The sequence below is a fragment of the Scyliorhinus canicula genome, chromosome 16 (genome assembly GCF_902713615.1).
Source record: "Scyliorhinus canicula chromosome 16, sScyCan1.1, whole genome shotgun sequence".
Classification (NCBI taxonomy): Eukaryota; Metazoa; Chordata; class Chondrichthyes; order Carcharhiniformes; family Scyliorhinidae; genus Scyliorhinus; species Scyliorhinus canicula.
Genome location: NC_052161.1, coordinates 124,377,060 through 124,395,525, shown reverse-complemented (window position 1 = coordinate 124,395,525; position 18,466 = coordinate 124,377,060). Strand labels below are relative to the sequence as shown.

Below are 18,466 nucleotides of genomic sequence, written 5' to 3'. Positions count from 1 at the left end.
ATTTAGAACTTTTTAAAAAACAAGTTGTAATATAAACTGGCTTGCCTGGAAGATTTTTATAACTATTCGCAGACGTTGCTGATAAACATATCTATAATGGTCAACCAGTCCAATTCAGATGTCAACAAAAGCATTAACATGGAAGCAAAATACTGCGGATGCTGGAAATAAGAACAAAAATATTAGAAAAAACTCATCAGTTCAGGCAGCAATTGTAGAGAGAAACAAAGTTAATACTTCAAGTCAATGGACTTTCATTTTATGTAGTTGCGATGAGATGACAGCGGAAGAAACTTTCTTAAATGCTGAAATTCTTCTGCTAGTCATGAGATTTATTTTCCTTCCCTCACCTTGCTGGCTCCACCACTTTCAATTCACAAAGCATCAAACTACTGTTCAAAACATCAAACTACTGTTCAAAACATCAAACTACTGTTCAAAACATCAAACTACTGTTCAAAACATCAAACTACTGTTCAAAACATCAAACTACTGTTCAAACTGACGTCAAGCAACGTGTAAAACTTGAGGCATGTGACCGCACAGCAACATTATAGTGCTGAATTTGCATCATTCATGTCTCTGAAACAAACAAGTAAATCAGACTGAGACGGTGAATTATCCTTTTGACAGTAGTTGCTTGCTGCCTTGTCGCTTGCATTAGCTAATTAATTCTGACCCACTCATGGAGCCATAACAGGGATGGTTGGCAAGAAATATGCAAAATTGCTCTTTAAAGATAAAATCACTTTTGATGGCCCCGGGGAAATACTCAGGGAGTCTGGTAATAATAGCTTCATTGAGAATTTGGAGGCAGTTTCGCCAACGCTTCAGGTTGGGGGCAGGGTCACGGGAAATGCCGATTCGGGGGAACCACAGATTTGAGCCAGGGAAGGGGACGGACATTTTCGGAAATGGGATGAGAAGGGGATTAAGACACTGAAAGATTTGTTTCTTGTGGGGTCGGTTTGCAGGATTGAGGAAGTTGGGAGCGAAGTATGGGCTGGAGCAGGAGGCAATGTTTAGATACATGCAGGTTCAAGATTTTGCAAGGAGATACAGAGCTTCCCGGTGGAACCGGCCTCCACATTGCTGGAGGAGGTGCTGACGACAGGGTAGTGTCGGCTGTTTACAGGGCTATTTTGGAAGAGGAGAAGGCACCATTGGAAGGGATCAAAGCAAAGTAGGAGGAAGAGTTGAGAGAGGGTATGGAGGAGGGGTTCTGGTGTGAGGTGCTCCGGAGAGTGAATGCCTTGCGCGAGGTTGAGGCTGATACAGCTGAAGGTGGTATATAGAGCACACCTCACAAGGGCGAGGATGAGCCGGTGTGTGAACGTTGTGTGTGTGTGTTGGTGGTGTGTGTGTGTGTTGGTGGTGTGTGTGTGTGTGTGTGTGTGTGTGTGTGTGTGTGTGTGGGGGAGGGGGGGGGGGGGGGGGGGGGAGGGGGGGCACAACCACGCTCATATGATTTGGTCCTGTCCAAAGCTGGAGGATTACTGAAAGGAGATTTTTAGGGTAATCTCTAAAGTGGTGCACGTGAAACTGGAGCCAGGCCCTCGGGAGGCCATGTTCGGGGTGTCGTACCAGCCGGGGATGGAAACAGGTGCGGAGGCAGCTATTGTAGCCTTCGCCTCGTTGATTACCCGAAGGTGGGTCCTGTTGGGATGGAGAGCAAACCCCCCCCCCCATTCTGTGCCCTGGCGTGGCGGTGGGACCTGTTGGAATTCTTGCCTCTTGAGAAGTTTTAAGTTTAAACTGAGGGGAAGGATGGAGGGGTTCTGCAATTCATGGGCATTATTCATTATGCACTTTCAAGAATTGGATAATATCGAACATTGATGGGGGGGGTGAGAAGGGGGGGTACTGTTGTGTTAATGGTGATTATGGGTGATTCCTGATTCCTTTTTGTTATTTGTTGATGTTAACATGAGGGCAGTTGTTTGGGGGTTGGTGGGAGGATGGGATTGTTGTTGTTGATATGGGGATTTACATTATATACGTTACTGCTTATTGTTTATTGCTGGTGGGTGCAAATTTGGGAAAAAAATGTGAAAAAGGATAATAAAAATAATTTTTATATAAAAAGATAAAATCACTTTATAAGAGTCCAGCTCCATCATGAATGTGAGAACATGATTAAAGCTAATGTTTCAGTGAGGGACAGCTGCATTATTAGAGCCAATGGGTGAGAAATTGTGTGTGAGCACTGTTTTTTCAATATTATCACAACAGTGACTTCATTCTCACCACATTGCTCATAACTAAATCAAGATTAATAAAGGAGATGCTGAATTTGTCAACACTTCAAATCAGATCTACAGGGTCAAAGAGGGCATTTTTTGGGGGCTGTATTATATGGGTAGAAATTTGGGCGGCATAGTGGCACAGTGGTTAGCATTGCTGCCTACTGCGCTGAGGACCCGGGTTCGAATCCCGGCCCTGGGTCACTGTCTGTGAGGAGTTTGCACATTCTCCCAGTGTCTGCGTGGGTTTCACCCCCACAACCCAAAGATGTGCAGGTTAGGTGGATTGGCCACATTAAATTGCCCCTTAATTGGAAAAAATGAATTGGGTATTCTAAATTTATATATTTTTTTAAATTGATAGAAATGTGCAGGCTCGTGGAACGCAAGTAGCTGCCATCCCCAAGTGACTACCATCAGCACACGAGACCTGGACAGATCAGTTCAGGTTGGCCTAGTCCAGTGGACCCCATTCTATTTCTTATCCATTTGATTTTGCACAATTCATCCAAGAATCAGTGACTTAAAGCAACAATCCAGTGAAAACCCCAAATCTTGGAATAAATAGCAGCTTCATTACTACGCCAGAGGAATACGGTGACAATTCTGTGGCGTTGTTTTTATGAATCAGACTCCGACATTGGTCAATATATGGTCAATATTTGGAGCAAGTTCTGCCACATATTTTGGAGTGGATTGATTTCTAGTGGCAACCATGAGCTGATCGGTCGCACACAAGGTAGCTCCCGCTTGGAGGCTCAGGTTTTGGCCCTTTCTACCAGATTAACAGCCGCATTGTCGGGGGAAAGTGCAGAATAATTGGAGAGCGTTGGTTTTTCCTCCATAGGGGAATGTCGGCAGCTTACAACACTCAGCAAAAATCAAACAAAGCTTCAACTCAAGAGGTGGAGGACCCTCACGGCACAGCAACAGAAAGTGTGGTGGAGTTGGGCGCATCGTCGGCGCCGTCTACAAACTGCCTGTGGAGCAACTGATGGAGTTTATCACAGGAGAATTTAAGAAACCGGCAAGAGATGCAGGAGGACTGAGGGATTAGTAGCCCCCCTCCACAGGACTCTGGAACAGATGGAGCAGCAGCTGGAGCCGCAGGGAGTGACGATCCATGAGATGAAAAGGGCAGTAATCGGATCGCAGAGCTGGAGGCAGGGGTGACATTGCTGGGTTGGGCAGCACGGTGGCGCAGTGGGTTAGCCCTGCTGCGTCATGGCGGCGAGGTACCAGGTTCGATCCTGGCTCTGGGTCACTGTCCATGTGGAGTTTGCACATTCTCCCCGTGTTTGCGTGGGTTTCGTCCCCACAACCCAAATATGTGCAGGGTAGATGGATTGGCCACACTAAATTGCCCCTTAATTGGGAAAAGAATGAATTGGGTACTTTAAATTTATTTTTTAAAAAGATATTGCTGAGAGATGCCTGCAAGGTGTTGAAGGCGAGGGTGGATGATCAGGAAAATTAATCCAGGAAGCAGAACTTGAAAATAGTCGGATTGCCAGAGGGACAGTCGAGGGAACGAGTGCCACTGGCTATGTAGGGAGGATGTTCACAAAGCTGGTCAAGGAGGAAGTCTTTGAGAAGTTCCCAGAGGTGGATCCGGCCCACCGGTTGCTGTGCCAGAGGCCAAGAGAGAGGGGGAGCCGCCGCAGGTGGTGATCTTCCGATGTACAAGTTTCAAGAGAAGGAGTGACCCTGAAGTGGGCGAAGGCGACATGAGACTGTAGCTGGGAGGGGAATCAGATATAGATCTACCAAGACATGGGTCCAACCTGGCCAAGCAGAGAGCGGGTTTTTAACAGGGCCAATGCAGCACTCAAGGACCAGCTCAGGGCGCTGTACCCAGCTAAACTACCAGTGATATTTAAGGGCAAAGAATATTATTTTACAGCGCCAGAGGTGGCAAATTAATTTGTCAGGAAGCATGGGTTGGGGGAGGACAAATGGTGGGAACTCATGGTTTTGATATGTTTGTAATGTGAATGTTTGGAAACGTTATTATTGCATGTTTTCTTTTCTGATGGTCAATGGGGGGGCGGTTCCAAGTCCTGTTTTTTTTCCCTCCAGCTTGGGGTTGGAAAGGAGGGGGCTCTGGCGGGAGAGGGGCCTAGGCAGGGTCATCAGAAGGACGATAGTTGGGGAGGAAGAGTTGGGAGAATGGTGGTTTGGGCGACATGGGTGGGGTCCTTTGTTTAGATCTCCAGGTGGGGGCTGGCATGCTATTAGCGATGCTAGTAAACATGTGGGGGGAGAGGGGTTTGGATGGGATATTCGAGGGGGAGCTGGTGACACAGGTGGCTTGTGGCAGGGCACAGATGGGAATGGAGGGGTCAGCAATTTTGGGTTGGCCCGAACAAGAGATGATAGAATTTGCAGTGTAGAAGGAAGCCATTCGGCCCATCGAGTCTGCACCGGCCCTTGGAAAGAGGAAAGAGCACCCTACTTAAGCCCATGCCTCCACCTTATCCCCATAACCCCACCTAATTTACCATGGCCAATCCATCTAACCTGCACATCTTTGGACTGTGGGAGGAAACCGGAGCACCTGGAGGAAACCTTCGCAGTCACGGGGAGAACGTGCAGACTCCACAGAGACAGGCACCCGAAGCTGGAATTGAACCTGGGTCCTTGGAGCAGTGAGACAGCAGTGCTAACCACTGTGCCACCATGCCGCCCTTGGGCCCGGAGGCAGTGGGAGCTTCATGTTACGTTGGGGTCGCGGACCTTAATAAAGGTGGGTGGGTGGGTGGGGTGGGGGGGGACACGACACATTCCATTCAGGGTTTGATTCTAAGTCGAGAGGGGTTGCGATTTTCTTTAGTAAAATGATAGCATTTGTGGCACCCAACGAGGTACAGGAGGAAGGTATGGGACCCGGGAGAGCTGTATCTGATGGTGGGTGGGGCCTTGGCAGGGGCATCAGTCATTCTAGTGAACAATAATGCACCTAATTGGGATAATACAGAGTTCAGTAAGAAGACATTGGCGTCCCAGACGTGGACTCACATCAACTGAGTTTGGGGAGTGATTTCAACTGCATTTTAGGTCCATGATGGATAGATCAAATTCCAAAACATTGGTAACATCGGGAATGGTGAAGGAGCAAGGGCATTCATGGATCCCACCATTGTGGAAGTAGATCAACAATGCCAGAGAGCTTTTGGCAGAGAGAAAGGGGTTACAGGCGGAGTTCAATCTGATGTCGATAGGGAAGCTGGTGGGCCAGCTCCGTCGCTCGAGGGGAGTGTTCTACGAGTATGGGAAGAGGGCCAGCAGTCTGCTAGACCATCAGCTGAGGTGACAGGCGGCCACATGGGAGATAGCGCAGGTGAGGGATTTTTTTTGGGGGGGGGGGGGGATTCCAGAAAAAAATAATGATGCCTTTGAGGCCTTTTATCAGCGATTGTACAGGTCCAAGCCCCGGAGAGAGGATGCGGAGACGGGCCGCTTTCTGGATCGGTTGGAATTCCCAGAGGTGAATGGTCAGAGAAGGGAAGGCACCGCGGCAGATGGCTTTCCAGTAGAATTTTATAAACAATTTTTGCAGCTTTGGTACCCCATGGGGATGTGTAATGATTTGTTGGCACAATGGGAGTTGCGGGCAGGTGTTGGTACAGGTGTTGGTGCAGGCGTCGGTTTCTTTCATTCAACAAAAAAGGATAAGGACTCAGTGGAATGTGGGCCCTATAGGCCTATTTCCCTGCTGAATACCGATGTTAAGGTGCTGGCCAAGGTGTTGGCAAGGTGATTAGAGGGATGCGTGCCAGAGGTGGTCTCTGAGGATCAGATGGCTTTAGTCAAGGGACAACAATTGTCAAGTAAAATCAGGCGGCTGTTGAACGTGGTGATGATAAAATCTAGGTCGAGTGGACGTATCTGTTTGAGGTCCTTGGACGGTTTGGATTAGCTTTAATCTCTTGGTGAGATTGCGATTTGCTACCCCCATGGCGAGCATAAGAATGCATGCAGTGAAATCAGGATACTACTGGCTGCATAGGGGCACGAAACAGGGATGTGCGCTGTCCTCGCTGTTGTTTGCGTGGCTATTCAGCCTCTGCCCATCGCATTGTGGGTGTCAAAGGAATGGAAGGTATTGAAAAGGGGAAGTAGGGGGCATAGGGTGTCGCTCTATGCCGACGACCTGTCACTCTGTCTCAGACCCGGCAGCGCGTATCAAGGAGATAATGGGCCTACTAGGAAAGTTTGGCACTTTTTCAGGGTACAAAATCAACGTGTTAAAGAGTGAGGTATTCCTGGCAAACACAGGGGAGGCATGCTAACTTAGGACTCCTGTCATTCAAGCTGGCCAATAGAAGGGTTAGGTATTTGGGGATTCAGATGGCTTATGATTGGGCTACGATGCACAAATGGAATTTGGTCAGTTTGGTAGAGGGGATCTAAAGAGGTGGGAAGCTCTCTCCCTGTCCTTGGCGGGAAGAGTGCAGACCATAAAAATGAGCATTCTCCCGAAGGGGGTTGTGCTCTTGGGGGAGGGTTAAGTTATCTACGTTTTCAAAAAGGGGGGGGTAAATAACAAATAATTTGTATTTTGGCTGTGTTTCCTGGATTATGTGACTTCTGTCTGTTGTATTTGGAATAAAATATGTTTTTTTTAAAAACACAATTGGGGGTTAATTATTTTCATGCAATTCAGTGCACAAAGAGCATGCACAAGGAAACAGATCTACCACTGTTAGATCACAAGAGCTGTACTGTATTCAGATCTTACTTCTGCAAGAGTTTCCTCAGAAGAGCAGGGGAGCTCTCCACGATGTTCTGGCCAATATCTATCCCTCAAATCAAGATCACAATATCCCCTCTACCAAACTGACCAAATTCCATTTGTGCATCGTAGCCCAATCATGAGCCACCTGAATCCCCAAATACCCAAGCCTTATTTCGGCCAACTTGAATATCACAAAAAAATATCAATATCACAAAATGTATTACTGTTTGTGGACACTTGTATAAATTGGTTCCCACATTTCCTACATCACAACAGTACTTCAAAAGTACTTCTTAAAGCGCTTTGGGACATTCCATGGTCATGAAATAAAAAATATAAATGCAGGGCAGCAAGGTGGCACAGTGGTTAGCACTGCTGCCTCACGACGCCAAGGTCCCAGGTTCGATCCCAGCTCTGGGTCACTGTCCGTGTGGAATTTGCACATTCGCCTCCTGTTTGCGTGGGTTTCGCCGCCACAACCAACAACATGCCAGGTGAATTGGCCACATTAAATTGCTCCTTTAATTGGAAAAAATGAATTGGGTACTCTAAATTTATTTTTTAAAAGAAATATAAATACATGTCTTCCTTTCTTTCCTACTATGAATGGCCTTAGAACTCAAAATGACACACAGACGCATGGGACCTATCACACCACATGCCATATTGATGCAAGTGTTAGCACATGCACAGCAGACATCCCCTGGGCATATACAAAACAGGCACACATCATGACATCAATCAACAGGCACACATTATGACATCAATCAATAGGCACACATCATGACATCAATCAACATTCAACACGGATTTCACATTTGACGTGTCATTTTGAAGCTCCATGTTCCAGCCAACCCTGCACAATTAAACATGTGTTCATTAGCATTCTATTTATTTAAAGGGATCATCAACTCCTTCAGGTTATTTTCTGGTTATTTCTATGATTTTGCAAGCATTTGCTGCTTCGTATAGTTAGTTGCAATGGTTCAGAGTGTGGTGAAGGAATTTTGTTGCTGATTTCAAAGTTTGTCTGTGCGGATTTCCTCCGGGCGCTTTGATTTCCTCCCACAAGTTTCAAAAGATGTGCTTGTTAGGTGAAATGGACATTTTGAATTCTCCCTCCGTGTACCTAAAGAAGCGCCAGAATATGGCGACTAGGGGATTTTCAAAGTAGCTTCATTGCAGTGTTTTTGCAAGCCTACTTTTTCATAGAATTTGCAATGCAGAAGGAGGCCATTCGGCCCATCGAGTCTGCACCGTCTCTTGGAAAGAGCACCCTACCCAAGGTCAACACCTCCACCCTATCCCATAACCCTTGTGACACTAATAAAGATTATTCTTATTATTATAAGTTTCTGAAGAAACCAGCTGCACCATTAGGTGGGTGCACTTGTAGACATGCCCTTTGCAATACAATGTTACTTGAAGAACAACAAGCAGAGCAGGATAAGCTGCTGGAAGAGCGGTGGACGAGACGGGCTCTCAAGTCTGAGGCTATATCCGTCCAGCAAGTTCAAGGAGCATTCTTCTATCTGAAATTCAATGCGGAACAATGTGCGAGATGTCAACACTTCAGTAAGAGCATCCTAACTAAAAGCTTCCACCTGGCACAGCAGCAATTGCAACTTCAGAACAGGGCAAAAGTTCAAATTGCCAGTGTCTGTGAAGTGAGACCATAGCGATGAGGTTATGCCAATAGTGCTTCTCCGCCATATTTTTGTGTTTTGACATGGATTACATCCGCTCCAGGTGCCTTGTCCTTTAGTTGTCAGGTGGTCTTTTCTATCTAATGCCAGGTTGGGGTTGTGCATGCTGCGGGATGGAGTCGTGGACACTCACAATAAAAACAAAGAGTCTTCATCAAGGAGATCTTTGAAGTAATCCTTCTAGTGGATGATAACTGCTCTCTTCTTGATGAGCACCTCTCCATTCTTGACCAGCACTGAGGTGGGTCTTGGGTGCTGTCATGTGAGAGTATCTTTAAGAAATGGGTGTTTATCAAGTAGCTGTAGTGGGTGTACCTTTAAGAAATGGGCATTTATCAAGTAGCTGCAGCGATGTCAGAGTGGGGGTGGAGCTGGGCTGTCTGTCTGCTTTTACTTTTGCTTTGAACAAAAGCTGGTGTGTGTCTGCGTGTTTGGTTTCGTTTTTGCAGGTTGGGAGCTGCATCCAAAAAAACAAGGTGTAATTCTGGTCTCTTTCTGTATGAAAGGAATGTCTTCAAATCACTTGCTAATTTAAAAGTGATAACTGCTCTCAGTAGGGAATTTAAACCTGATCTCCGAGTTAAAGAGGGTATTTGTTTTATGGATGTTGCAAGGAAAGATTAAGGGTTACTTATAGAGTACTGTATTCTTTGGGGGGAGTATTTGATTTGATAGTTGCTAAGATGTTTCCCGTGGGTGTTTAAAAATGTCAACTGGATTCATAAAATAAACATGGTGTTTTGTTTTAAAATAGTTTTAGTTCTCTGTTGCATCACACCTGTAAAGTGGGTCCTTGTGCTCTCCATAACCAAAATCGATTTAAAGTTATGGGTCAGGTGAACTCCATGATACACTTTGGGGTTCTCTAAATCCTGACCTGCAATAGTGCTTGGGCCATTGGTGGTCTTCCCTGCACTAAGGAAACCTTGCATGTCATGGCTATCAACTAACTGCTAGATCTGCTGCACTTTCTCCACCCACTGTCTGTTCTTTAAGATGTGGGAGCAGTTCAGAGTGACCAGTGTGGCATTGACCTCAGCCTTCAAACACCGTGAGGACTGCTTCCTTGCACTCAATTTATGTTGCTGTTTCAGGTTCAGAAAGCCTTTCACTTATGTCTCATCAACTCCTGGATCTCCTGGCCGTTCTCATCAAAGTGTTGGTGTAATCTGGTCAAGTAACCAATCTTGAAGCTCATTGTTCCAGCCAGACCCTCACAGTTAAACATGCATTCATCAGCAGAATTCACACGCTACCGATGGTATTTATTTAAAGGGATCATCAACTACAGGGTACATTGATCAAATGACCAATCATCTCTTTGCAGGTGCTCATTATCGAAACCTTGAAAACAGACCAGGCACTGTAAACACTCTGTGCCTCTGGATCACCTGCAGTCATCAGGTTGGCAGTGAGGCACTAACTGACCAGGGTTCTCTCATCAGGGTCTTTTAGTGCCTCAGTGCTGATTTTCCTGCCACGTTGTTTCTGCTGCCGTCATTGCTTTGGGGCTACACATTGATGTTGATCAGAGTGGTTTAGACAGTGGTTCACAAGCAGTTATCGACTCCTGTCATGTTGCGAATGATATGCGCATCCTTGTGGTCTCTCACTCGGACGATGATGTTGTCGAGCAGGTGCCAATGCTTGGAGCAAGGGGGTTGTAATGAGGCCTTGTACTGGTCTCTCTGACAGAACAGTGTGTTAGTTATGACAAGGCAGTGTTCCAGGTATTTTGTCAGGCGCAGGGTACCGTTGATGTTGAATTTTCCCACCCCCTCTCTGCCGATTACACTGCCCAGAGATTGATGTCCTTTCCAACTCTGGCACTGAAGTCGCAAGGAGGATCAGCTTGTCACCTGTTGGGACTCATGCTCAAGTTGAATATTTCTTTGAACCTGTCTGTAAATTCCAGTTCTGGGGCACATGGAATTTACCTTTCCAGAAGGTGTAATTATGTTTGTTCCTTGAGCTGGCCTGCCCCTGCTCACTATGTCACATTTGGGGTTGTCCAAGAGTGTCCTGATATTCAAGGTCCCAAACTTCATTTTAAGGGGTGAAAGATACCTGTACATGCGTTATTTCAATGTGGGGTAGCCATTGCACACCAGCTACCACAAGGCGGTCCAAGATAACTGAAGGCCAGGTTCTGCTGAATGGGCCTAGGATATCAAGCACACATATTCCTACTATCCTCCTTCCCAGTTCTCTCTCCCCAGCATTCATAAAGTGCAGTGGCGCCTGTTCTCCTCGTTGAAGTCTTGTTTTTTCCAGTCCCTCTCTCCTTGCTTAAGTCTCTCTCTTTCTAGCCCCACTCTCCTCGCTGGAAATGGCTAATGACTCCAGTGCATAACCCAAGTGCATGTGTGTATCATGCATATAACAAAAACCATCCCATCACACAACGCTTTGGGGTGCTTAAACATTGCTTCTGATGACTTGGCCATACTGGAGAAGCCCTGGAGCACCCAGCAGCACAGATGTCAAGTGGTCTGCTTACATGTTCACAATCATGAAGACACAACCCTCGTCATCAGCCACATGGCAAACAGCTTAGGAGCATCAGGAGCAGGAAGAGGAAGGGATGAGGCAACTTAGACAACCCTTTTCTGCCTCAGCTGTCAATGAAGAACTCCTCGTGGCACAGTGGTTAGCACTGCTGCCTCACAGCTCCAGGGTCCTAGGTTCAATTACCGCCTTGGGTGACTGTGTGAAGTTTGCACTCTCTCATCGTGTCCGAGAGGGTTTCCTCTGGGTGCTCCGGTTTCCTCGCTCAGTCCAAAGATGTGCAGGTTAGGTGGATTGGCCATGCTAAATTGCCCTTTAGTGTCCAACGGTTAGGGGGGGTTACTGTGTTATGGGATAGGGTGGAGGTGTGGGCTTAAGCAGGGTGCTCTTTCCAAGGCAGATGCAGCCTCGGTGCACTGCACTTCTGCATTGTAAATTCTATGATTTTATGAATACCAGTAACTACAACTCCAATTCCCCATTCACCAAAAGTTCCAAGCCATAGCTTCCCTCTGTCATTCGCCATCACTGTGCACATTTGTTACAATGCAAAAATAAAAGCCTCCATAGAAAGATTCATTTTTTTTTCCAATTAAGGGGCAATTTAGCATGGCCAATCCACCTACCCTGCTCATCTTTGGGTTGCGGGGGCGAAACCCACGCAAACACAGGGAGAATGTGCAAACTCCACACACAGTGACCCAGATCCGCGGTCGAACCTGGGACCTCGGCGCCTTGAGACAGCAATGCTAACTACTGAAGCCCACTTAGGGGCTGTTTAGCACAGAGCTAAATCGCTGGCTTTGAAAGCAGGCCAGCAGCATGGTTCGATTCCCGTATCAACCTCCCCGAACAGGCGCCGGAATGTGGCGATTAGGGGCTTTTCAAAGTAACTTCATTTGAAGCCCACTTGTGACAATAAGCGATTTTCATTTCATTTTTCATTTCATTTTGAGTCCTCTGCAGCGGGTCCCATGTGCTGACGTATCCTTCAGCAAGCTGGCACCTGCAAAACCCTTCCTTCTTGCTGTAACGGCAAGCCACTCATGCTAATGTCTCAATGTGTAGATCCCGTTTCTATGCTATGCCTTAAATTACCTATGGTGCTTGCATCAGAACTTGTGGGGGAAAGGAAGTGATGGTGCTGTGTCTTCATCATCACTTTCTGTTGGTGGACCTGCACTGCCCGATCATTTTATACCTCTTGTATATCTAAAAGGAAAAAGCCATAAAGCAAGGAGGATGGGGTGAGTAGGAGGTGTATGCTTGCACCATCTTGTAAATCAGGAGAGCGGGGAATGAGAAGAAAGTTGAATGTGTATGCCTTGCAATCTGCTTGGTTGACGTGGCCGTCATATTTTAAATAACTGCATCCTGCGAGATGTGGGTACATGGCTTGCAATAGTCCCCAAGTGTTAAAGGGTGATCTGAAAGACATAAATATTAGGTACAAAGCTTGATTTTTGAAGGTTGCTGGTATGCAAGTGATTGGCAATCAGGAGTGGGGTGGTGGTGGTGATTTAAATAGTGCCTGATGCTACTGATACAGTTCACAAGATGTGCCATTAGAAGATGAGGTCGCAAATCCTTCAGGTGAGGTCACAAATCCTTGTGCACTACATCTAGATTCTCAGTGCTTTATTCCTGACATTGACTTGCATGGAAATCAGCTCCCTCTACTTTTTCACCAGATAGCTGGAAGTCATATTGATACCACACCTCTCCTATTTTCCACCTCCTCCACCATGGCCTCCAGTGCACATCAAAAAACATCTTCCATGTTGTGCCATTCATCACCATTTCCGGGTCAGATTCACTTCTTACATGATTGCCAGCAGCTGCTCCAACCACAATGCACCTCCACTTTTAAGAGGTACAGACTAGCTTTAAGTGGCACGAGCAGCTTAGTATTCTGGGTCCCCTGATGTGTGAAACTAATCAACATATGCAGTTAGTGCTGGCTATACATTAAATTCACTTAAACAAGCACAAGTCAATGTGCTACCTTCACTGCAATTAATTGGAGCAGGGTAATCACACATCCTGTTCCCCAAGCCCTTTTTCAGGGGCTATCTGATTTAACCCAATGTCATTTGGATGGACATTTATGCAAGGCTGAATCTACACAATTACAGGGAATTTTCTCGTGCTCTGGCTAACCTTCTTTCTGAACCAATAGAACCAAAAAACAGAAAGTGTTGGGAAAACCCAGCAGGTGTGGCAGCATCTGTGAAGAAAGAAACAGAGTTGGGCAGCACGGTGGTGCAGTGGATTAGCCTTGTTGCCTCACTGCGCCGAGGTCCCAGGTTCGATCCCGGCTCTGGGTCACTGTCTGTGTGGAGTTTGCACATTCTCCCCGTGTTTGCGTGGGTTTCGCCCCCACAACCCAAAAGATGTGCAGAGTAGGTAAATTAGCCACGCTAAATTGCCCCTCAATTGAAAAAAAAATGAATTGGGTACTCTAAATTTTAAAAACAAGAGAAACAGAGTTAGTATTTTAGAGTTCAATATGACTCTTCTACGGAACTCCAAAAATTAAGAACATATGAGCTGTCATTCAGATTGTGGAATAATTCACCAAATTGCCGCCTACATTTGCCTACATAACAAAAATGACTGCATTAAGTAATTCATTCATTGTAAAGCACTTTGGAGTGTTGAAATGCCCCAAGGACATCCCAATGGACAATTGCAAGTTTTTCTATTTGCTGCACTTACTCTCCTACAGCAATAATTCAACTTTTTGTAAGTGGTAATGGTAAAACCGTATTATACTCTAGACTGACATAGTACTTTAATTTTGCATTCAATTCCAGGTAGGTGATCTTCAAGATGGTAGCCATCTGGATACAGTAGAAAGGGAGGTCACATTTATTGGGACTATTTTCTCAGAATACAACTATAAAAACATTTATTTAAAAAGGTAAGCATGTAATGCATGATTTTTCTTTAAATTCATTTACAGGATTTGGACATCGCTGGTTAGGCCAGCATTTATTGCCCATCCCTAGTTGCCCTTCAGAAGGTGGTAGAGAGTTGCCTTCTTGAACCACTGCAGTTCTTCGGATGTAGGTACACCCACTGTGCTGTTAGGGAGGGAGTTCCAGGATTTTGTCCCAGCGACAGCGAAGGAGTGCGATATTTTTCCAAGTCAGGGTGATGAGTGACTTGTGGGGATCCTCCAGGTGGTGGGGTTCCCAGGTGTCTGCTGCTCTTGTCCTTCTAGATGGTAAGGGTCGGGGGTTCGGAAGGTGCTAAGGAACCGGGGTGGGGGGGGGGGGGGGGGGGGGGGGGCTAGCCACAGTTTTAAAGTGGCTAGTCCAATTCACTTTCTGATCAATGTAAACCCCCCCACCCAGGATGTTGACTGTGTGGGGGATTCAGCAATGGTAGTGCCATTGAATGTCAAGGGGCAATGGTTAGGTCCTCTCTTGTAGAAGATGATCATTGTTTAGCACTTATGTGGTGAATATGTAACTTGCCACTTGTCAGCCTAAGCCTGGATATTGTCCAGGACTTGCTCCATTTGGACATGGACTGCTTCATTATCTGAGGAGTCGCAAATGGTGCTGAACAAAACATCCCCACTTATCACTTTATAGTGGAGGGGAGGCCATTGATGAGGCAGCTGAAGGTGGTTGTGCCTAGGACACTAACCTGAGGAACTCCTGCAGTGATGTCCTGGAGCTGAGATGATTAACCTCAAACCACCACAAACATCTTTCTTTGTGCCAGGTATGACTCCAACCAGAGAAGAGTTCTCTCTTCCCTTCCCTTCCATCCCCCCCCCCAGCTGAAGATCGTTGCGAATGCCTCAGCCATGTTTTTTGCACATTTGTGCTGGGTTCCTCCCATCATTGAGGATGGAGATATCTGTGGAGCCTCCTCCTCCAGTGAGTTGTTTAATAGTCATCACTATTCACGGCTGGATGTGGCAGGACTGTAGAGCTTGGATTTGATGTGTTGGTTGTGGAATTGCTTAGCTCGGTCTATTACTTGCTGCTTATGCTGTTTGGCACACAAGTAGCCCTGTGTTGGAGCTTCATCAGGTTGACACCTCATTTTTCAGTATGCCTTATGTTGCTCCAATCATGCTCTCCTGCACTCCTCATTGAACCATGGTTGATCCCCTGGCTTGGTGTTAATAGTAGAGTGTGGGATATGCTGGGCCAGATTGTGATTGAATACAATTCTGCTACTGCTGATGGCCACAGCACCTCATGGATGCCAAGTCTTGAATTGCTAGATCTGTTCGAAGTCCATCCCATTTAGCACGGTGATAGTGCCACACAACACTATCTTTGACAGTTGCCACTCGAGTGGATAGAGCTGTGAAGAAGGCCTATGGTGTGCTAGCGTTCATTAGCAGAGGGATTGAATTTAAAAGTCGTGAGGTGATGATGCAGCTGTACAGAACCTTGGTCAGGCCACATTTGGAGTACTGTGTGCAGTTCTGGTCACCTCATTTTAGGAAGGATGTAGAAGCTTTGGAAAAGGTGCAAAGGAGATTTACCAGGATGTTGCCTGGAATAGAGAGTAGGTCTTACGAGGAAAGGTTGAGGGTGCTAGGCCTTTACTCATTAGAACGGAGAAGGATGAGGGCCGACTTGATAGAGGTTTATAAGATGATCAGGGGAATAGATAGAGTAGTCAGAGACTTTTTCCGCGGGTGGAACACACCATTACAAGGGGACATAAATTTAAGATAAATGGTGGAAGATATAGGGGGGGATGTCAGAGGTAGGTTCTTTACCCAGAGAGTAGTGGGGGCATGGAATGCACTGCCTGTGGAAGTAGTTGAGTCGGAAACGTTAGGGATCTTCAAGCGGCTATTGGATAGGTACATGGATTAGGGTAGAATAATGGAGTGTAGATTAATTTCTTCTTAAGGGCAGCACAGTAGCATTGTGGATAGCACAATTGCTTCACAGCTCCAGGGTCCCAAGTTCGATTTCGACTTGGGTTACTGTCTGTGTGGAGTCTGCACATCCTCCCCGTGTGTGCGTGGGTTTCCTCCGGGTGCTCCGGTTTCCTCCCACAGTCCAAAGATGTGCAGGTTGGGTGGATTGGCCATGATAAATTGCCCTTAGTGGCCAAAATTCTATGATTAACCTAGGATAAAAGTTCGGCACAACATCGTGGGCCGAAGGGCCTGTTCTATGCTGTATTTCTTTCTCTCTCTAGAACACAATGGAGGGTATCGTCAATGTGAAGACGGGACTTTGTCTAAACAAGGACTGTGTGGTGGCCACTTCTACCAACACCATCATGGACAGATGCATCTGCAGCAGGCAGATTGGTGAGGATGAGGTCAAGTATGTTTTTCCCTCTTGTTGGTTCCCTCACCACCTGCTGCAATCCCAGTCTAGCAGCTATATCCTTGGGACCCGGACAGCTCGGTCTGTGATGGTAAAACAAGCCACTCTTGGTGATGGACATTGAAATCTCCCACCCTCAGTGCTTCCTCCAAGTGATGTTCAACATGAAGGAGTACGGATTCATCAGCTGATAGTGGCCGGTACACGGTAATCAGCAGGAGGTTTCCTGGCCCATGTTTAACCTGAAGCCACGAGCCTTCATGGGGTCCAGAGTCAATGTTGAGGACTCCCAGGGAAAGTTCCTCCTGACTGTATACCATTGTGCCGCCACTTCTGGTTTGTCTGTCCTGCAGGTGAAACAGGTCATACTCAGGAATGGCAATAGTGCTGTCTGGGAGATTGTCTGAAAAGTATGATTCTGTGAGGATGACTACGTCAGGCTGTTGCTCAACTCTCCCAACTTTGGCACAAGCCCCCAGATGTTAATAAGGAGGATTTTGCAGGGTCAGCAGGGCTGAGTTTGCCATTGTCATTTCCAGTGCCTGGTTCAATGCCGAGTAGTCCGTCCGGTTTCATTTCTTTTTTCTGTTTTTGTAGTGGTTGAATACAACTGAGTAGGTTGCTGGGGCATTTCAGAGGGCACTTCAGATCTGGAGTCACATGTAGGCCAGACCAGGTAAGGATGGCAGATTTCCTTCCCTAAAGGACATTAGTAAATCAGATACCAGATTTTTTTTACGACAATCAACAATGGTTCCACGGTCATCATTAGACTTTTAATTCCAGATATTTTATTGAGTTCAAATTCCACCACCTGCCATGATGGGTTTCAAATCCGGGTCCCAGATTACCTGGGTCTCTGGATTACTAGTCCAGTGACAATACCACTACGCCACCACCTCACCCCCTTTCATGAATTGATCCTTCTCAGAAAGAAAATTCATACAAACTTGGGTCCCTATAAGATTATTCTGTATTTATCACAATATTGTCTAAAATGTTAACAAAGTTGGGGGAGGGGCATGTAGCACAGTGGATAACACTGGGACTGCGGCGCTGAGGACCCGGATTTGAATCCCGGCCCTGGGTCACTGTCCGTGTGGAGTTTGCACATTCTCCCCATGTCTGCGTGGGTTTCACCCCCACAACCCAAAGATGTGCAGGTTAGGTGGATTGGCTATGCTGAATTGCCCCTTAATTGGCAAAAATATATATATAATTGGGTAAACTAAATTTATGTTTTTTTAAACAAAGTTAGGGGGCAGGGACAATTTGTTCACAACCTACACTGGAGATTTAGCACTTGTTCAACATTTTAACCCCTTAATGGACTGAAAAAGTTGTGATTGCAGAACATTTCACTATGGAGGAGCAATGATACAAGGAGGAAGAGTCCCTGCTGCTCAGTAAACATGTCCATCTGGTAAATTGACTGGCCTTGAAATTGAAGCTACAGCATATAGAGTCAAAGTCCATCAATTCGGAAACGGTTACAAAGAAACCAAAAAAAATGAAGCCATTATATTTCTATTAAAATTTAAGATCCTATAAGCACAGAGGACATACAAACAATTGTATACCTATGGTTACCCATTATAACATGCAACAGGAGATGCTCTCAGAGGGGACAAATTATCCACCAGGCAAATCAGAGTCTTTGCAATGATATTTTACGATAGAACAGCAGGGATAAGGACCTTCTATCAAAACAATTTTGCCAAATTATGCAAGTATGCGCTTTCTGTGCATACGAATGAAATAAACATATGTTTGTTTTATTCCTTAAACCATCATATGCTAAATGCTGAAATAACAGTTAAGGATTATCACTGGAGCAAAATCTTCAAAATCTACCATCACATAACTATGACAAAATAAAATGCATTTTAATGTGGCACCACATAACGGAACATTCCATTGACAGACCTAGAGTGGTGGCACTGCCTCTGCTGT

The 18,466-nt window shown here is 46.0% G+C and overlaps 1 protein-coding gene across 15 annotated transcripts in view; it reads right to left on the bottom strand.

Annotated features, from left to right (window-relative positions):
* The window catches only part of kcnab2a (potassium voltage-gated channel, shaker-related subfamily, beta member 2 a), a 307,091-nt gene that overhangs the window by 257,846 nt on the left and 30,779 nt on the right, over nt 1-18,466 (bottom strand). The window lies entirely within an intron of this gene.